The following is a 22,720-nucleotide window of genomic DNA, read 5'->3' on the forward strand; positions in this document are numbered from 1 at the left end:
TTCTAGCTGTAGTTCTAGTACTCTCAGTTCTATAAGCTGAGCCCAGTGGAGGAAATTCTCCCCTCAGACACTCCTATATTTCATCAGTAAGCTTACTGATTCATAACCAGAAAATTAACTCCAAGATTCTGCAGGATACCAGTGCTTTCTGCATCACCAAAGATTAAATTGTGATGTTTAGTGTCTAATAGGCTAAAAATTAGTAATTCTTAAATGTGCATATGTGTACATATGTAAACATATGTGTGTATAAATATGCATATATCTATGGTTACATATATACTATCTGTTATCCAGAATATTTGGTTATAGTACAAGCTCAGTAAGCTTGTAGTATTTTCAGACCCCAAAATTAGACTTACGTATACCTTAAGATAGTTGCTTTACATCAGCTTATCTCAAGCATGTTTGTGGTTTAGTAGTAAATTCTTAAGACAAAATCAAATCTTTAGAATTGAAAAATACCGTTCAGCACTTTTTTGTAAAAAGTTCAAGTTAATGGCAAAATCAAGCAATTCTAAAAAGGTGGGTCACCTCCATAAGTGTATTCTGCAAGTTGTTTTTTTCTTTCTCTAAAATCAGATTACCTTTAATTCAAAATAACTTCAAAATTGATAGTACCCATCTTGCAAGGAAGTCATTGACTTTTAAAAATTAATACGCCACGGCAGTTCCTTCTAGTCATAAAGCACCTCTGACCCCTTTTCACTAAAATTCTCTTGGCTCTCTTTAAAGGTAAACTGGTAACAGTGGGCTGCCACATTGCTTAATCGCCTTGCCTGCTTTCATTGCTGTCAATTGAGGGTAATAAGGAGCAGCAATGATAAGACAGCGTGCTACTCTGCTTTCACAAAGATGGCAACAGAGAAGGTAGGGAAACATAAGGGAGAGAAAAGCAGCAGTATTTTCCATTGACCAAGTCTTGCAAATAGGGCCAGCTGTTGAGTATGATCATTTGGAATCCCTGAAACACTTCTTCTAGATGAGGATTGCTCCTGTACATATTTTGATAACTGTGTAATCTAGCCCTTCCCAACATTATGTGTCGTATGTCTCTCTGTGTGTAACTAATGGTTGTGAGCAAGTCCTCACCACCCATCAAAGACTGAGTTTTCCATCTGTAGACAGTACATTTGGTAGTAGAAAACAATAGACATAAGAAGTTCAAACTATAAACAGGCGTTTTTGAATGCTCATGCAAAATATTCAATCTGCATAGCAAAGAAATGATAGGTAATTCTACATTGCATTTAGAGTTAAAAACATCTGTCCGATATGGCTGTAGCTGTGGGCCAATCCCAAGAAAATGCAAAAAAATTGTCTCCTGGTACAGAAACTGAAACTACCACTGTACAATTAAACTCTATGGTAGCTATATTTTACATTTTTAACTGGTCTGAAACAAAGTTTTCTAGTTGAGTCTCTAGTTCATTTTCCCAAGGCAAGGCTTTGGATGTTATGTGCACCTCCATTAAGGCTGCATGCCAGGAATGTGCCTTTTCCCACATATAAAATTTACAGATAACAGTTCACTGAGTCTTTAACAATAGAACAAATGCTTGCATGACTGGGATATTCAGGTCATGAAAGCTCTTTATAAATTTGAAGGAATAGTAACATTTCAAGCACTTGAGAAAGTTGGAAGTTTTATAATCGTTAATTAGTTCTTTTTTACAGAAAACAAATCTAGCAAAAGTACACTAAGGCTCTAAGCACATCTTTTGTCTTTGCCCAAAATAAAATGGATAGAGACACACCATTCTGGCTCAATCTTAGATGGAGCTCTACTATAGAAGAAAGGCAGAGTTGATACTAATACAGCCAGGCCAGCTGTTAAACTGGACATGTCCCCTCTGCCCTTGTACATTTGTTTAAAAATTTTGATATGACTCTCCCCACCTCTTCCATACTCTCCATAAATCTGGGCCAATGGAGAGAGGTAATTTAAAATGCAGAGGACATTTTCTCTTTGTTTTTACCTATGCTGATCCCCTACCTAGTGTTAGAGTGGCTTCACTGTGAGAGTAAAATCTGAACAGTATTTAAGTAGTACACCCGCTATATGAGAAAAGTTTGACCCTGCACTTTTTTTTTTTTTTTCCCTGAACATGACTTGGTTGCTGCTCATCATTCAGGTTGGTGATGTGTCTGTCTGACAAAAAACCCATATGCTCACCATCCAGAGTTGCATCCATGATTAGATTAGATCAGCCCAATATTTGATAGGGCAGGTTTCCTCAATGATGCCAATTTTACAGGGAAATCAAAGAGCATCAGAACTATCAGCAGGGGTGTTTTTCAGAGATGCCAAATCCTGGGCCCCATTCTCAGATGCTCCTATTCTAATGCTCTGGATGGGCCTAGTAATCTGCGTTTTTAACATGGGCCCCAGGTGATTCTGACCTCTGTAGCACATACTTTGAGAAATACTGCCTCACATGAGGATCTCTCTCATCATCTCAAGCTACTCCTGGATTTAGGATAGAAACAGCCCTGTCAGGTTCATTATGACTTTCATAAAGGATTTCATTGGCCTAATTCACTGAATTCATCTTCCCCTGCCAAGCCTGTGCCTGGGAGTGCCAGTTGTCCATAGGCAAAAGTGACTCATGATTGGGCTGAAATGGATTGAATAAAAAGTCTGAAAACCAAGACTTATGGCCAGAAATGAGTGATAGGATGGAGTGATTACAAAGGCAAAGCTGGATTTCAAGGCCAAGTGCAGGCAAGCCAAGGGTGAGCGACTAGGCTCAAGTGGGAGGGGGCAGAGTGGATATCATGGTTTTTTTTTTGTTTGTTTTGGATTTTTTTTGGCACACTGTTAGACTCATCGTGTTGAGTGGGGGATTGTATTTATTTTCACTGCTTTTTAGTTGTATCAGTTGAATATTCTGTGGTTTATCATTTCCCTTGCTGGGGGACAATTGGATTTTGTTTTTCATTTTAAAATTTAAAACGTTGAAATTGTGTTGATTGGTTGATTGCTGTACAAACTATGCTGCTATGAACATTCTTAAATATATCTGATCACTTAGGTACTAGAATGTCATAAAAAAGAGTGAACTTTAAATCCTAGCCCCAAATTCTTCCCAAGTAAGGTTGGACAAGCTCACTGAGCCTCAGTTTCCTGCTTTGTAAAACAACAATACTAGTATCTATAAGATTAGTATGAGATTAAATTGGGTAATACATCAATGTGGTTAGCTTCCCATCCACCAGTCTACCCATCTGCCTCCCACTCAAACCCACCTAAGTTTTCTCTAGCCTTTACATTTCACTAACTAGAACTTCACAAGTGGTCTGTGTACAGAACAGCCATGGTTTGGTGAATGGCTGTGTCCTGAAATGTAGTCTTTTGTGTACCTTCTTTGGTAATAGGAAGAAGCTCATTATTCTAGGCTCTTCAGGATATGTCCTAGAATGGTTCCCTTTCTTCTTCTGAGAGGACCTTAAATGAGTAGAACACTAATAAGTGAGTGAAATCATTGTACCTAGGCCAGCATTCCCTAAGCACAATTTCTGTTTTTCCTTCATAAAATGCTGGAGGTGGCAGGCAGGATTTCATATCCCATTCTTTTCATCACATGCATACTCCCTGATATTTGTATGGGATTTTAGGGCTTTCAGAGCTGCCTCACATATATGATTTCATTTGGTCTTCATCAACTCCTTTGAAGGGCTAGATGTGTCTAGGTTTTAGGTGTGATTTTCTTAAATTTATATACCCTGGGATTCAGATAAAAACTTTACATGAGACTTTACAGCTGGGCTTTTTCTACTATATCATAGATAGACTCTACAAATCAAAAGAAATATTTTTTATGAATACATAATAATTATATATATTTATGGGATACATGTGACAATTTGATATTTCCATACAATGTGTGGTGATCAAATCAGGTTAATTGGGATATCCATCACCTCAAACATTTATCATTTCTTTGTGTGGGGAGCATTCCTAATCTACTTATTTGGAACTACACAATAAATTATTGTTAACTATAGTCACCCTATTGTGCTGCCAAACACTAGAACTTATTCCTTCTAACTGTATTTTTGTATCCAGTAAAGAACCTCCCCTAATACCCACCCCACAACCCCAACACTCACTCTCTATAGCCTCTGTTAACTACTGTTCTACTCTTTACCAATTATTTTGGCTCCCACATATGAATGAGAATAAAGACATTTATTTGTCTTTCCTTGCCTGGTTTATTTCATTTAACATAATGTTCTTGTTTCCATCCATGTTGTTGCAGATGACAGGATCTCATCCATCTTTATGGTTCAGTAGTACTCCCTTGTGTAGATGTACCACATTTTCTTTATCTATTCGTCTGTTGATGGATGGATGCTTAGGTTGGTTCCAAATCTTGGATATTATGAGTAGTACTGCAATAAACATGAGAGTGCAGAGATCTCTTCAATATGCCATGGTGTTTTGGTTACTATAGCTTTGCAGTATATTTTGAATTTTGCTAGTGTGATGCCTTTAACTTTATTCTTTTTGCTCAGGATTGCTTTGGCTACTTGGAGTCTTTTGTGGTTCCATAGAATTTTAGGATTTTTTTTTTCCTAATTTCTATGAAGAAGTCTTTGGCATTTTCACAGGGATTGCATGAAATCTGTAGATCACTTTTGGCAGAATGGTCATTTTAACAATATTAGTTCTTCCAATCCATGACACTTTTTTGTGTCCTCTTCAATTTATTACATAAGTTTTTTACAGTTTCCTCGTAGAGGTCTTTTACTTCATTGGTTAAATTTATTCCTACTTTATTTTTGTACCTATTATTATAAATGAGATTGCTTTCTTGATTATTTTTTCCTGCTGGCTTGTTGTTGGTACATAGGAATTCTACTGGTTTTTGTGTATTAATTTTGTGTACTGCAAATTTACTGAATTCATTTAACACTTCTAAAAGTTTTTTGGTGGAGTAGGGTTTTGTATATATAAGATAATGTCATCTGCAAACAGGGACAGTTTGACTTCTTCCTTATCAGTGTGGATGCTCTTTATTTTTTTCTCTTGCCTAATTGCTCTGGCTAGGACTTCTGGTACTATGCTGAATAAAAGTTGTGAAAGTGGATATTCTTGTCTGTTCCAGATCTTAGAGGAAAAGCTTTGAACTTTCTCTGTTCAGTATGATGTTGGCTGTGGGTTTGTCATATATGATGTTTATTGTGTTCAGATATGTTCCTTTTTTTTTTTTTTTTTTTTTGAGACGGAGTCTCGCTCTGTCGCCTGGGCTGGAGTGCAGTGGCAGGATCTCAGCTCACTGCAAGCTCCGCCTCCCGGGTTTACACCATTCTCCTGCCTCAGCCTCCCAAGTGGCCTGGGACTACAGGCACCTGCCACCTCGCCCGGCTAGTTTTTTGTATTTTTTTTTTTTAGTAGAGACAGTGTTTCACCGTGTTAGCCAGGATGGTCTCGATCTCCTGACCTCGTGATCCGCCCGTCTCGGCCTCCCAAAGTGCTGGGATTACAGGCTGGAGCCACCGCACCCGGCAGATACGTTCCTTTTACATCTGAGTTGTGGAGAGTTTTTATCATGAAGCCCTGTTGAATTTTATCAAATGCTTTTTCTGCATCTATTGAGATGATCAAATGGTTTTTGATCTTCACTCTGTCAATGTGATGTATCATATTTAAGTTGGTTTGCATATGTTGAACCATCCTGTCATTTTGTTAATTATTTTCTGGTTGTTTTGCATATCCTTCGTTCATTTCTTTCTGTCTTACTGTTTATCATTGCAGTTTAGTATTTTCCTGTAGTTACAAGGTTTGATTATTTTCCCTTTCTCCTTTGTATATCTGCTCTACCATGATGAATCATCATGCCAAAGTAAAAATACCTTTAAGCAATTTTTCCCCATCCCACTACACCTGCAATCACTGGAAACTACCAATATGCATTCTTACCTTTTCTGGATATTTCATATAAGTGGAATCATATAGTATGTGAACTTTTGTCTGCTTTCACTTAGTATGTTTTGTTCACTTAGCATACTTTGTAGCATGTATCAAATACTTCATTCCTTTTTTTTTTTCCCAGACGGAGTCTTGCTCTGTTCCCCAGGCTGGAGTGCAGTGGCGCAATCTGGGCCCACTGCAAGCTCCGCCTCCCGGGTTCACACCATTCTCCTGCTTCAGTCTCCCCAGTAGCTGGGACTACAGGCACCCGCCATCACGCCTGGCTAATTTTTTGTATTTTTAGTAGAGACAGGGTTTCACCATGTTAGCCAGGATGGTCTCAATCTCCTGACCTCGTGATCCACCCGCCTCAGCCTCCCAAAGTGCTGGGATTGCAGGTGTGAGCCACTGTGCCTGGCCTACTTCATTCTTTTATGGTTGAATAATATTCCATTCTATGAATATACCACATTGTTTATCCATTCCCCCTGCTGGACATTTAGACTGTTTCTACCTTTTGGTTATTGTCAGTAGTGCTGCTATAAACATGTGTGCGCATGTACTTGAATTTGAGTCCCTATTTTCTTTTTTTATTGTTGTTAACACTTTTATTTTAGGTTTGGGGGTACATATGAAGGTTTGTTACATAGATAAACTCATGTCATGGCGTTGTTTGTTGTACAGATTATTTCATCACCCAGAAATTAAGCCCAGTACCCAATAGTTACCTTTTCTGCTCCTCTCTCTCCTCCCACCCTCCCAGCTCAAGTGGACCCCAGTGCCTTTGTTTCCTTCTTTGTATTCATAAGTTCTCATCATTTAGCTCCCACTTACAAGTGAGAACATATACAGTATTTGGTTTTCTGCTCCTGTGTTAGTTTGCTGAGGGTAATAGCCTCCAGCTCCATCCACGTTCCTGCAAAAGACATCATCCTGTTCCTTTTTTATAGTTACATAGTATTCGATAGTGTATATGTACTGCATTTGCTTTATCCAATTTGTCATTGATGGGCATTTAGGTTGATTCCTTGTCTTTACTATTGTGAATAGTGCCGCAGTGAACATTTGTGTGCATGTGTCTTTAGAGTAGAATGATTTATATTCCCCTGGGTATACACCCAGCAATAGGATTGCTGGGTCAAATGGTAGTTTTAGCTGTTTGAGGAATTGCCATACTGCTTTTCATAATGGTTGAACTAATTTACACGCCCACCAATGGTGTATAAGTGTTCCCTTTTCTCTGCAGCCTCACCAGCATCTATTATTGTTTGTTGAGTTCCTATTTTTAATTCTTTTGGGTATCCACATAGAAGTGAACTTAAGGGTCATATGGTAATTCTATGTTTAATCATTTGAGAGATTGCCATACTGTTTTCCACAGTAGCTGAACCATATTACATTACAACCAGCAATGTACAAGTTCTAATTTCTTACCAACAGTTGTTATTTTCCATTTTTAAAGAAGTATAGCCATCCTAGAGGTTGTGAAGTGATACTTTATTGTGGCTTTTATTTGCATTTCCCTTATGACTAATGATATTGAACATTTGTAAAACATGTTTGTTTGCCATTTGTGTGTATTCTTTATAGAAGTATCTATTCAGTCCTTTGCTCATTTTTTAATTGGATTGCTTGGTTTTTTGTAGTTGAGTTATTTAAAGTTGTTTATATGTATGTTCCCCATACTAGATCCTTATCAAAGATATGATTCAGAAATATTTTCACCCATTTTGTAGGCTGGATTTTCATTTTCTTGGTAATGTCTTTCCTTTGATGCATACAATTTTTAAATTTTGACAATATATCTTTTTGTTTTTTATTCTTTTGGTGTCATATGTAATAATCTATTGCCAAATCCACTGTCATGAAGATGTATACCTATGTTTTCTTCTAAGAGGTGGAATTTTTAGCTTTTATATTTATGTTATTGATTCATTTTGAGTTAACTTTTTCTATAGTATGAACTAGGGGCTCGGCTTTATTCTTTTGTATGTGGATATTCCGTTGTCCCAGCACCATTAAGAGACTCTTCTTTCCCCCACTAAAAGGTCTTGGTACCTTTTTGTTTGTTGAATAAGTGATTAAAATCACTTTAGCTTAATCCAAAGAATCAATGAGAAGAGGAAGTGCTGGGACTCTGCCCCATGTTTTCTTGATATGTCTGCCATCCAAGCAGGTTCTTCTCAAGGTTCAAAGAAGGCCCATACCAAGTGTCCTCCTCTCCACTGACTGCTTCTCCTATTAGTAACAGACTCTAAAGTCTAGGAAGTCACCAGATTCTTCTCCCTACCTCAGACCCACAAAGTGGTTCTCTATTGTTAACAAAGATACAAATTGGATGCCATGGGTCTCATTCAGGCCCATTTGCAGCCTTGTCGGTTTCACTTTTTCTTTTTTCCATCCTTCCTTTTATTTTTAATAGCTTCCTTGCAATATAATTATTGTACATAAGCTGCACATATTTAAATTGTACAATTTGCTGAATTTTGACATATATATACAACCGTGAAACCACAACAGTGAAGATAAGAAACATTGCCATCATCTCCTTGTAATTCATTCCCCACCCCACCCTCAACTACTAATCTGTTTTCTGTCACTATAAATTAGTTCAAGCTTTCTAGAAGTTTATATAAATGGAATCATACAGTATATACCCTTTGGTCTGTGGCTTCTTTCATTCCTCATAATTATTTTTAGATTCATCCATGTTGTTGCATGTATCAATAGTTTCTTCCTTTTTATTGCTGAGTAGTATTTCATAATAAGGATTTTCCACAATTTGTGTTTCCATTCTTCTGATGAGCATTTGGGCTATTTCCAGTTTGGGGCTATTGCAAATAAAGTTGCTACTAACATTAGTGTATAAGTCTTTGTGTAGATGTATGCTTTTATTTCTTTTGAGTAAACACCCAGGAATTGAATGGCTAGGTCCTATATTAGGTACATTTTACGTTTTTAAAGAAATTTCCACACCGTTTTCTGGAAACACATAATCTTATCTCTTGTCATCTTTGTGCTACTGTAACATTTGGAGATCCTTATAACAATAAATGTGTGCATCTATGTCACCTATGCCTTCGATTGCCTGGAGTAGATTTACTTGTTTTTTGCTCCTTCAATTCCTAAAACAGTCCTTTGCATAGGAGGATAGTTAATCAGCTTTCGATGAATGAATGTCACATAATGGCTTATCTGAACAAATACGATGATGAACCAAAATGAATGATAGGGCAAAATTGGAGAGGTTGAGAGGAATAAAATAGGTAAATAAATAAAATAACACTTTTAAAATTATGCACATAATTCATGATGGAAAAAAAATCCAAAAATACAGAGTAGCTTAAAGAAGGAAATAAAAATCATCCATGATCCTTCATGTCACTCTTTTAAAATTTTTTTTTTGTTTTATTTTCCACCCAATATTCTCTTAAAGTTAGGGCCACTGGTTCTCAACTCTTCCTACATATCAAACTACTTAGGGAGCTCTTTTAAATAGATCCAACGTCTGGATTCCATTAGAGATTCTAATTTATTTGGTCTGAGGTGGAGTCTGGGTGTCAACAGTTTTTTTTTTTTTTTAAATCAGTCTTTCCAAGGTATGATTTATACACAACAAAATTCATTTATTTTAAGTGTACAGTTCAGTGAGTTTTGACAAATATATATCCTCCCTATAAACACCACTCTAATCAAGTATAGAATATTTCCATCATCCTCAAATACCCCACATTTCATCCCAGGCAACCCCTGATCTGGCTTGTTACTATAGATTAATGGTAATTATTCAAGAATTTCATACAAACAAAATCTAACAGTCTGGCTTCTTTCACTCAGCATGTCTATGAGATTCATCATATTGTTACATATATCCACAGTTTATTCTTTTTTACTACTGATTAGTATTTCATTGTATGGAGGTACCACATTTTGTTTATCCATTTACCTGTTGATGGATATCTGGGCTGTTTCCACGTATTGACCGTTATGAATAGAGCTTCTATGTACACTCATATTAAAGTCCTTGTGTGCAGATATGTTTTCATTTCTCTTGGGTAAATGCATAGGAGTGGAATTGCTGGGTCATATGGTAAGCATCTGTTTAACTTTATAAGAAACTTCCAAACCATTTTTCTTTCTTTTCCCCGCCCCACCCCCCCAAGACAGTCTCGCTGTGTCTCCCAGACTGGAGTGCAGTGGCGTGATCTTGGCTCACTGCAACCTCCGCCTCCCAGGTTCAGGCAATTCTCCTAAATCTCCTGCCTCAGCCTTCAGAGTAGCTGCGATTACAGGCACGTGCCACCATGCCCTGCTAATTTTTGTATTTTTAGTAGAGGCAGGGTTTCACCATGTTGGCCAGCCTGGTCTTGAACTCCTAACCCCGTGATCCTCCCACCTCAGTCTCCCAAAGTGCTGGGATTGCATGAGCCACTGCGCCTGGCTTCCAAAACATTTTTCAAAGTAGTACTATTTTGCACTTCCACCAGTGATATGTGAGTGTTCAGTTGTCCTACATTTTTGCCACAACATCAGATATTGTCAGTATTTTAAAATTTTAACTATTATAGGGAGCATTAGCAGTTTCTAAAAGCTCCCCTAGATATGTGTACTTTTCTATATATAATACATCAGTAAAAAGTGAAGAAAAAAATAACTCTAAATGATTCTAATTGCAGTCAAGGTTGAGAACCACTGAGCAAGACTAGACAAACAAGTCCCAAGTATTTAAATAATGACAGATTTTCATTTGTGCATTATTTTTTCCTCACCCATTCATTTATTCAAAAAGAGCTATAGTAGCTCTTTACTAAGCTAAGCTCTTTACTAAGAGCTAGTTGGCAATATAGAGATACTACAATATTTCTGCCCTCAAGAAGCCAACAAGTTTCTTTCTACTCATAAGAAAACCAAATTTCACCTGTGTGACCACAGTCATTTCAGACAGCTTCGTTTTTAACTGGTCTTTCTCAGTATTTTGCAGCCCTGGCCTTGAGTCAATCCTGATGAGGGGGAAAAAATAACGGGATCATTCATGGTGTCTGAGATGTTGCTTTATTGATTTTGCACTTTTCCTTTCCTGCTTTCTGTCTCCCGTATTTGCTTTCATACATAATTCAACTTTGGGAACAGTGTGTTTAAATGAGGTCACCACGGGAGCCATAACAATAAAAATAAAACAAAAATACTTTGCTTCTGGTATTTGCACATTGGTGACTGCACTCCATAGAGGCCATGGCTGATTTCTAATTTTTGTATTTACTTTTGTGCTTTGTTTTTTTGATATAGGAAATCTTCAATAAAAATAATATTCTAATAAAAATAAGACAAACTAGCATAACGTTATAAAATCCTCACCAGAAGCCTATTAAAGAGATACAGTAGATGGGTAAAAAATAATATGGTCCATAAACCCAACAAAACTCACATGTAAAATTATGTAATCAAATTGTAAAATATTCTCTTATTTGCTATTAAATGTACACTATAAAAAGACTTTGAAATGGTACAGTAACGTGTACCTCCCTGGAATTGTTAAAAGTACATAATACTTAATTTCTGTGCAGAATTTGTTTATCTTCTAAAAAATGGTAAGGCCAGTGTGAGAAGTGTTAAAATTGGATATCACTTGCTTGCAAAACAGGTTCTGCGCAGAGCAACTGATAGGAGATTTCATTTTCCTTTTTCTTGAGGCTTTAGTGATTTCAGAGACCCCAAAATTCTTGTGAAAAATTGGCTAATGAGAAAAGTCCAGTAATGAGTAGAAGTTATTTGTCTAGCTGTGAGTTTAAAGAAATTTCATCCCCAACATAGGTGGCTTTTCATCAAGAAAATATTTTCCAGCACAATCTCAAGCCAGTTTAATCCCTTAATTGATATTCTGTACCACGCAGCAAAGCCAGTTTCCATGTTTGCTGTGTTTATTTTTATTTCATTGAAATTTCTTTTCACTGCAATTCTTTTCTTATTTTCATTGTTTTTACACAAATTAGATTCATTGATCAGTTTTTTGTACCACATTAATTTTTCCTTATTTAGTTTCAACCACTGCAATTTTTGCTTTTGTTTGACAAATCCAAATCTCCCTGACATAAAATTTTGCAAGTCTAAATTTTGTCAAGAAAATGTCTTTTGCAGCAACTTGGATGGAACTGGAGGCCATTATTCTAAGTGAAGTAACTTATGAATGGAGAACCTAATACTATGTGTTCTCAGTTATAAGTGGGAGCTAAGCTATAAGGATACAAAGACACTCAGAGTTATACATTGAACATTTGAGAATCAAAAGAGGGAGAAGGTGGGTGAGGCATGAGGGATGAAAAACTACATATTGGGTACAAAATACACTACTCAGGTGATGGGTGCACTAAAATTTTAGACTTCACCACTGTACAATTCATCCATGTAACAAAAAAATCACTTGTATCCCTAAAGCTATTGAAATAAAAAATAAAAAATAAAAATTGAATAAATTTTATTAAAATGATGTGAGCCATCTGTCCATTTTTAATCAATAGGAATATTGCCATGTATGATGTCATCTGTTGTCAGTTTTATTTTGTGCTGATTATTTCTACCAGCTGTAACAATTGGGAAATGGGCAAAAAGTTGGTTGTATTTATATCCTAGATAATCAATAACAAAATTCAGAGCAATCTAATGAGACAGAGATACAGGTGCACAGAAGGAGAAGAAAAGCTACAGTTGTGTGGAGCATGGATGGCTAAACTCTCAGTAATTGGATGGGGTCAAAAGGACAGATGTAGCCCAGAGTTCAGATCTTTTGACAGGGTCAAAGGATCCTGCGTCAGTTCCTGGCTGCTGTCTTCTAAGTTTTCAGCCTCTCCTCTTCTCCATTCCTCACTAGATCCCTGGCCTCTTTGGAGCTACCTGGACAGGAGTTTTCTTGGCCTCTGGCAAATTCCTGGCCGGGTTGTGGATGGAAATTCCTAATACCTTTAGTTGAGTTCCTACAAGCTGAATGTTTTCAAAAGGAGCTAATTTTACTTGAGCCAACTAAACAAAACCAAACTATACAAAGAAAATACAAAGGCACAGAAATAGATGAGGTTTCCATGCTGTGGGCATTTTAATCATGTGTATCAAGAACCTTTACAGAGTTCATATCTGGCCCAGCCAATTCACTTCTGGGAAGTTATCCTAAGGTGATATACTGGACATGAGTCAAAAGATGTATATATGACCTATTCAACAAAAATAGGAACAAGCTAAATGTGTTCTAATAGAGGAATAATTCAAATAGAATATTTTCATACCATTTAATACTCAGCCATGAAGCAGGGCTGACAAACTTTTCTGTAAAGGAATAGATAGTAAGTATTGTAGATTTGTGAGCCATATGGTTTCTGTCAGAAATAGTGAATTCTGCCATTGTAGCACAGAAATGGCCATAGATAGTACATAAAGGAATCAGCATGGTCATGTTCCAATAAAACTTTGTTTAAAAAAAAAAAAACCAGGTGAATTTGGTTTATGAGCCTTAATTTGCAGACCCCTGGTTTAAAGAGATGATACGGATTTGTATTTACTGACACAGAGAGTTCATCGTAATATACTGTTGGGTAAAAACAAAAGCAGATATTAGTATAGCATTTATGGTATGATGTCACTTATGCAAAATGAAGACTTGTATGTTTACATATCAGTACGGAAGTGTCTAGAAAGATGTTCAGCAAATATTAATGGAGGTATTATCACTAGGTTGAAGAATTTGGGATGATTTTTTTCTCCTTTTTATGCTTTTATAATTTTTCATTACCAGAAAAAAATATTTTTATTTGACAATTCATACTCTTTGACAGAGTAATTCCATGGTGGTTGTTGGAGTTGCCGCACAGCTGTGAAGCCTGTGCAGTTGCACAATTCCAGGAGATGCCATCACTTGGACTACATGTGCGCCCATGTAGTCCATGCGCCCAGAGTTGTGTGACAAGGCAGTATTCCCACCTTCCATTCTCTGTTCAGCTCTGTCCAATTAATTCAACAAGCATTTGTTTGAAATCTACACTAGACATAGTTCTAGATAGAAATATCAGGAAACAAAGCATACAAAAATGTTTGCCCTTGTAGTGCTTATGTTCTAGTCAAGGAGAAAGACAATAAGGAGAATAAGGAGTGATACATATGGAAGGTTAGCAAGTGGTACTAGAGAAGGAGGCAAGGGAGATCTGGATGGCTTCAGCAGAGTGGGATTTCCATTTTAAATAGAATGGTCACAGCAGGCCTTACTCAGAAAGTTACAAATGAGCAAAGACTTGACATAGGTCAAGTAGGAAATCATACTGATATCTTGGGGAAGAGCATTGCAGACAGGGACAGCCAGTGTGAAGGCTCTGAGGGAAAAGCATGCCTAGTGATCTTGAGGAACAGCAAGGTGGTCAGTGTGGCTGAGGTAGAGTGAGGGAGGAACATAGTGGCAGGAGTGAGGACAGATTGGTAATGGGTGGCCAGATCACAAAGGCCCTCAGAGAGCATGGTGAGGACATTGGTTTTTCTTCTGAATGAGTTTGTAGCCACTGAAATATTTTTTTGATAGAGAAGTAGTGATATTGCTTGACTGTGTCCCCACCCAAATCTCATCTTGAAATGCAGCTTCCATAATCCCCATGTGTCATGAGAGGGACCTAGTGGGAGGTAATTGAATCATGGGGGCGGGTTTTTCCCATTGCTGTTTTCATGATGGTGAATAAGTCTCATGAGATCTGATGGTTTTATAAAGGGCAGTTCCCCTGCACACACTCTCTTGCCTGCCACCATGTAAGAAGTGCCTTTGCTTCTCCTTCGCCTTCCGCCATGATTGTGAGGCCTCCCCGGCCATGTGGAACTGTGAGTCCATTAAGCCTCTTTTTCTTTATAAATTACCTAGTCTTTATTAGCAGCATGAGAACAGACTAATACAAGTGGCAAGATTTGATTTATGTATGTAAAGAGTCACTCTAGATACTGAGTTGAGAACAAACTGTTAGGGTATTAGGGTAGAGGTAGCCCTTGACCGTGTTTTGCAATTTCCTTTTTTCTTACCTATCTCCCACACTGGCCTGTAGATTCCTGGAGGTCAAGGAGCCCAGTTTTTAGTAGAGGGAATAGCCAGAGGGAAGAAGGCAGGCAGGTTAAATATTTACAACCCTAGTTTTACAGAAGAGAACATCGGAACTTAGGGAGGCTTAAGTGATGGCCAAGGTTCAGAACAGGGTCAGCACCAGAAGCAAGTCCTTTCAATTTCAAGGTTAGGGTCCCTTCCACACTAGGACAAGAGGCAGCACCTACAAGATAAGGTGGAGGTGAATGAACAGAGGTGGCTTGAGTTAGATTCTGCAGACTTTTATGACAGGCCAAGGCATACAAATGATAATAGCTGACATCACATTTAAAAAAGATGCAACATCTTTTGAGATCTACTACATGCTGCTGCTTAGGAAAGGAAGGTTGAAAAATAGCACTGAGTTAAAAAAATAGCATTTACAGTGTAAGTCTCATGTATTTAATATATGAATGCTTAAGAAAGATGTTCACCAAGTGTTAGTGATGCTTATTTCTTGATGGTAGGATTTCAGAGAGTTTTAAATTTTCTTCTTTATTCTTTTCTGAATTGTTTGAGTTTTTTGCCATGAGAATGTGAAAACAGAAGAAATAAAAGCATGTTTGATGTTAGAAAGATATGATTAGACTAACATTTACGTGCTCTGCAGTTCCACAGCACCTGTAGTACCACTATTTCTTTGTAAATTCTTCCAGGGCAGAGATTGTGTTTTATTCATTCTTGTATGCCCAGCATGTGGAACCTGCTACAAAATAGGTGTTCAATAGGGCTTGTGGAACAAATGCAAAGTGCCTTTGTGAACTGTAGCTCATACAATCTTCAATAGACACCTAGGGAGCCTCATGAATGACATGAACACAGTTTCTAGCCAAAGGAAGTTTCATTTCTTTTTCTAATTGGAGTTGCCATGGCACCCAGAAAACCAGGGATCCTGGTAAGAAGGTTTTAGAAAGCTTAAGTGGTAAGTTTGTACATTTGTGATAACTGGTCTCAGGTCCTACTTTAGCAATCTACAAAAACTGGGCCTTTTGAATAGAAGTGTTTTAGTGAAGAATCAGTGATGTGGCAACTTACTCTGATGATATTTCAATCTAGCTTTTTGGTTTTAATGGCAGTTGTCATTACTATTGGGCTGCATCATTCCCAGGAAAGCCTTCTTTTAAAATCAATACAGGCTGAACATCCCTAATCCAAAAATCCCAAATTCAAAATGCCCCTAAATCTGAAAGTTTTTGAGCGCTAACATGAGATAGTGACACCTTTGCTTTCAGATGGTTCGGTGTACACAAACATTGTTTCATACCCAAAAGTATTTAAAATATTGTGTAAAATTACCTTTAGACTATGTGTCTGAGGTAAATGAAACATAAATGAATTTCATGTTTAGACTTGGGTCTCACTCCCAGATACCTCGTTATGTATATGCAAATATTCCAAAATCAAAAAACAAACAAAAAAACCAAAAACCGAAATCCAAAACATTTCTGGTTTCAAGCATTTTGGAGAAGGGATTTTCAACCTCCACCTAGAGATTCATTTGTTTGATGTGGGCAATTGCTTAATTATTCCAACTCCTCAAAAAGTGCTGGGTTTTCCTCCATACCACCTGGTTAGGTTTTGAATCATTTAGAAAAAAATAAGTGACTGTTTTTAAGTCATCGATTAAAAATTAATAGCCTTAAAATGCTTCCATTTCTATTTTATTACTACTTATTGCTCAAAACAAGTTTTAGTAGTAAGAAAGAAAGTTGTCATCCATAGTTTTAGGCACAATTTTTCAGTCTCCTTTACTCACTTAGCACTAGACCATAAACATTTTCACAATGGTTTGGGGTTTTTTTAATACTTGTGTAGCATTTGAACTTGTAGATTATCACACTGTACAAAACCATTGCACAATTAGCATACATTCACATTGGTGCTAGGTTTTTAATGCTTTTTAATTGAACAAGGACATTTTACATATTTGGCTCTATTTATTCTCTAACTACAAGCAAAATCTTAACTGACTTTTCCCTCTTTCAGACTCTTAATTATTAAACTCACCTGACCATTTTTATTTTTATTTACTTAATTAATGAAGATTGTATATACTTAAGGTATACAATGTAATGATTTGATATACATATTTTAGGTTGGTGCAGTTATGTTTGCACCAACCTAATACATTGTGTAATGATTACAATCAAATTAATTAATACATACATTATCACCTATGCTATACATTAGAGTCTCAGAAAAATGCTCATCTTATAACTGAAAGTTTGTGCCCTTTGGTCAAAATCTACCCATTTCCCCCACCCCCATTCCCTGGCAACTGCCATTGTACTTTATGTTTTGATGAGTTCCACTTTTTTAGATTCTGCTTATAATATACTATTGACCCTTGAACAACATGGAGTTGGAGCACTGACCCCTGCACAGTCAAAAATCATCATATAACTTTTTTTTTTAAGACATGAGGTCTCACTATGTTGCCCAGATTTGCCTTGAATTACTAGGTTTTAGGGATCCTCCTGCCTCAGGCTCCTGAGTAGCTGGGACTATACAGGTGTGTGCCACTGTGCCCAGCTCTTGTATAACACTTTTGACTCCCTGAAAACTTAATGACTAATAGCCTTCTATTGGCCAGAAGCCTTACCAATAACATAAACAGTTGATTAACACATATTTTGTATGTTATGTGTATTATATGCTGTATTCTTATGCTAACGTAAACTATAGAAAAGACGGTGTTATTAAAAAAATCATAAGGAAGAGAAAATATATTTACTGTTCATTAAGTCAAGGTGAATAGGTCTTCATCCTCCTTGTCTTCCTGTTGGGTAAACAGAGGAAGAGAAGGAAGAGGAGGATTGGTTTTGCTGTCCCAGGTGTGCCACAGGCAGAAAAAAATTCACATATAAATGGGCCTGTACCATACAAACTCATGTTGTTCTATTGGTCTGTGTTTGTTTTTATGCCAGTACTGTACTGTTTGGATTAATATAGCTTTGTAACATAGTTTGAAATTAGGAAATGTGATGCCTCCAGCTTTGTTCTTCTTTCTCAAGATTGCTTTGGTTATTCACGATTTTTTGTGGTTCCATATGAATTTTAGAATCATTTTTTTCTATATCTGTGAAGAATGCCATTGGAATTTTGATAGAGATTGCATTGAATCTATAGATCACCTTTGGTAGTATGGACATTTTAATAGTGATGTCTTTTTATTTGTGTCATCTTCAATTTATTTCTTCAGTGTTTTATAGTTGTCAATACACAGATCTTTAAACTCTTGATTAAATTTATTCCTAAGTATTTTTATTGTGTTTGATGCTATTGTAAGTAGGATTGTTTTCTTTCTGTTTCAGATAGTTGTTGATTTATAGAAATGCAATTCATTTTTGTAGGTTGATTTTGGTATCCTGCAACTTTACTGAATTCATTTATTAGGTCTAATAGTTTTTTGGTGGAGTTTCTGTACACAAGGTCATGTCATCTACAGAGACAATTTTACCTCTTCCTTTCTGATTTGGACGACTTTTATTTCTTTTCCATGCCTAACTGCTCTAGGTAGCACTTCTAGTACTATGTACAATAGAAGTGGTGAGTGTAGGCACCTTGCCTTGTTCCTGAACTTAGAGGAAAAGCTTTCTGCTTTTTACCATTGAGTAGATGTTGGCTGTGGGCTTGTCAAATATGGCCTTTATTACATTGAGGAACATTCCTTCCACACCTAATTTGTTGAGCGTTTTAACGACATTTTGAAGTATAAGGACATAAAATAAACAGCATATATGTATATCTAGTATACAGTTTGATAAGTTTTGACATATGTCTGTACCCATGAAGACAATCAATATAGTGAACATATACATCACCCCAAAAGGTTTCCTTGTGCCCCTTTGTAATCTCTCCTTCCTGTCTCTCTCTGTGTACCCTCTTCTCAGGCAACCACTGATCTGCTTTGTGCCATATAGATTAGTTTTAATTTTCTAGAGATTTATACAAATGTAAGAATACAGTAAGTACTTTTTTTGGTCTGGCTTCTTTTTACTCAGCATAATTACTTTAACATTCATTCATATTGTTATATGTATCAATAGACCTTTCTTTTTATTGCTAAATACTATTTCATTGTATAAATATACCAAAGTTTCTTTATCTAGTTACCTGTTAGGGACATTTGGGTTGTTTCCAGTGTGGGACTTTTACAAATAAAGCTGCTATAAACATTTATGTATGAGTCTTTTTATGATATGCTTTTAGTTCTCTTGGATAAATACATATGAGTGCTGGATCATATAGCAGGTATACGTTTGACTCTTTAAGAAACTGCCAAACTGTTTTCCATTTTATGTTTCCAACAGTATATGAGTTCCAATTCCTCCACCTCCTTGACAACATTTGGTATTGTCAATCTTTTTAAATTTAGCTATCCTAGTAGACATACAGTGCTTTTAATTTGCATTTTCCTAACTACTAATGATTTTGAACATTTTTTCATGTGCTTATTTGCCATCCATATATCTTCTTTGTGGAAGTATCTGTTAAAATCTTTTGCCCATTGTTTTATTGTTTTTATAACTGAGTTTTGAGAGTTCTTTATACATTCTGGATGAAGGCTGTTATCAGACATATTCTGTGCAAATATTTTCTCCCAGTCTCTGGCTTGTTTTCTCATTTTCTTAATAGTGTCATATGAAGAACAGAAGTTTTACATTTTGATGAAATCCAGTTTATAAATTTGTTCTTTTATGGATCATGCTTTTGGTGTCAGAGCTAAGAAATCTTTGCCCAATGCAAAGTCACAAAGATTTTCTTCTAGAAATGTTATAGTTTGGGGTTTTTACATTAGGCCTGTGACCCATTTTTCAGTTCATTTCTATGTATAGTATGAAGTATGGATTTTGCATATGGTAACCAATTATTCTAGCACTATTTGTTGAAAAGACTGTCCTTTCTCCACTTGATTGCATTTGCACCTTTGTAAAAACACACACACACACAGAGTCCGTATATGTGTAGGTCTCTTTCTGGGCTATTTTGTTTAATGATACCCCTTGTCTATTGTGATGTCAATACCCACTATTTTGGTTACTGTAGCTTTGTAATAAGTCTTGGAGTGAGATAGTGTTCATCCTCTTAGTTCTTTTTTTCCCATATTGTTTTGTCTAGTCTAGGTCCCTTTTATTTCCATTATTAATCTTAAAGTCTGTTTGTCAATTTCTATAAAATGTCTGCTAGGGTTTTTATTGTGATTCTATTGAATCCGTAATTTGGAGATCATTGGCATATTAACAGTAATGAGTCTTTTAATCTATAAACATGGCATATCTCTCCATTAATATAGGTCTTTAATTTCTCTTGGCAATGTTTTATAGTTTATAATGTACAGGTCTTTCACATCTTATGTCAGATTTATCCCTAAGTATTTCATACTTTTATGTTATTTAAAATATTTTTAAAATTTCAACTTCTGATTGTTCTTTGCCAGTCAATAGAGATACAATTGATTTTTATATTGATATTTTATCCTAAAACCTTAACTAAAATCAATTATTACTTCTAACTTTTTTGTGGTTTCTATTAGATTTTCTAGATAGATGATCATGTTGGCCATATATAAAGACAGTTTTATTTCTTCCATTCTGGATGCATTTTTTCATGTCTGATTATATGTTCCAGAATCTCCAGCACAATGTTGAATACAAGTGGTGAGAGCAAACATCCTTGTCTTAGTCCTGATCACACAGAAAATGCATTCAGTCTTTTATCATTAAGTATGTTGTTAGCTATAGATTTTTCATAGATGCTGTATTATTTAGGGTTCTCTGAAGGGACAGAACTAATAGGATAGATGTATATATGAAAGGGAGTTCATTAAGGAGTATTGACTCATGCGATCACAAGGTGGAGTCCCACGATAGGCCGTCTGCAAGCTGACAAGCAAGAAAGCCAGTCCAAGCCCCAAAACCTCAAAAGTAGGGAAGCCAACAGTGCAGCCTTCAGTCTGTGGCCAAAGGCCTGACAGCCCTTAGCAAACCACTAGTGTTAAGCCTGAGAGTCCAAAAGTTGAAGAACTTGGAGTCTGATGTTTGAGGACAGGAAGCATCCAGCACAAGAGAAAGATGAAAGCCAGAAGACTCAGCAAGTCTAGTCCTTCCACGTTCTTCTGCCTGCTTTATTTTACCTGTGCTGGCAGCTAATTAGATTGTGCCCACTCAAATTGAGGGTGGGTCTGCCTCTCCCAGTCCACTGACTCAAATGTTATTTCCTTTGGCAACACCCTCAAAGACACACCCAGGAACAATACTTTGCATCCTTCAGTCCAGTCAAGTTAACATTCAATATTAACCATCACAGATACCCTTTATCAGTTTGAGGAAATGCTTTTCTATGCTTAGTTTGCTGAAAGTTTTTATTTAATAACGTGTTAGATTTTTGCCACGTGCTTTTTCTGTGTCTTTTGAGATGATCATATGATTTTTTTTTTTTACTAATATGGAGAATTGTATTGATTTATTTTCAGTGTTAAATCATCCTGAATTCCTAGGAAGGAAGATCCCAATTTGTTATGATATTTTATTCTTTTTACATATTTTGAATTCAACTTGCTAAAATTTTAATTTTTTTCTTCTATATTCATGAAGGATCTTGGCCTATAGTTTGCTTTTTTTGTTATATGTTTGTAAGGTTTTTGTATCATGGTAATTCTGGTCTCTTAGAAGTATTCCCACTTTCTAATTCTCTGGGATAGTTCGTATAGAATTGGTGTTATTTCTTCATTAAATGTTTGGTAGAATTCACTGGCAAAGCTATATGGGTCTAGAATTTTCTTTTTGGGAAGATTTCTAACTACAAATTGAAATTTTTAAAATTTATTTTTATTTATATATTTATTTATTTTCTGAGATGGAGTCTCTCTCTGTCACCTAGGCTGGAGTCTAGTGGTGCAATCTTGGCTCACTGCCACCTCCATCTCCTGGGTTCAAGTGATTGTCCTGCCTCAGCCTCCCTTGTATCTGGGATTACAGGTGTGTGCCACCATGCCCAGCTAATTTTTTTGAATTTTTAGTAGAGATGGGGTTTCACCGTGTTAGTCAGGCTGGTCTTGAACTCCTGACATCAGGTGATCTGCCCATTTCAGCCCCCCAAAATGTTGGGATTACAGGTGTGAGCCACCATCCACAGACTAAATTGAATTTTGTTTTAAATATAAGGCTATTATCTGTTTCTTTGTGACTGAGCTTTGATATTTTATGTTTTAGGAAATTTGTTAATTTCATTTCCATTGTAAAATTTATAGGCATAACGTTTCTAAAATGATATTCCCTTTTTATCCTTTTAATATCTGTAGAAACTAGTGATATCTTTTCTCTCATTCCTAACATGAAAAATTTTGATCTCTCTTTTTTCCTAATCAGTCTATCTTGAGATTTATCCATTTTCTTTTTCTTCCCCCCCACTCCCCGCCCGCCCCCCGAGACGGAGTTTCACTCTTGTTGCCCAGGCTGGAGTGCAATGGGGCGATCTCGGTTCAATGGGGCAACCTCTGCCTCCTGGGTTCAGGTGATTCTCCTGCCTTAGCCTCCTGAGTAGCTGGGATTACAGGTGTGCGCCACCAAGCCCAGCTAATTTTTGCACTTTTCAGTAGAGATAGGGTTTCACCATATTGGTCAGATTCTTCTTGAACTCCTGACCTCAGGTGATCCACCTGTCCCGGCCTTCCAAAGTGCTGGGATTACAGGCATGAGCCATCA

Source organism: Piliocolobus tephrosceles, chromosome 2 (assembly GCF_002776525.5).
Source record: "Piliocolobus tephrosceles isolate RC106 chromosome 2, ASM277652v3, whole genome shotgun sequence".
Taxonomy (NCBI): Eukaryota; Metazoa; Chordata; class Mammalia; order Primates; family Cercopithecidae; genus Piliocolobus; species Piliocolobus tephrosceles.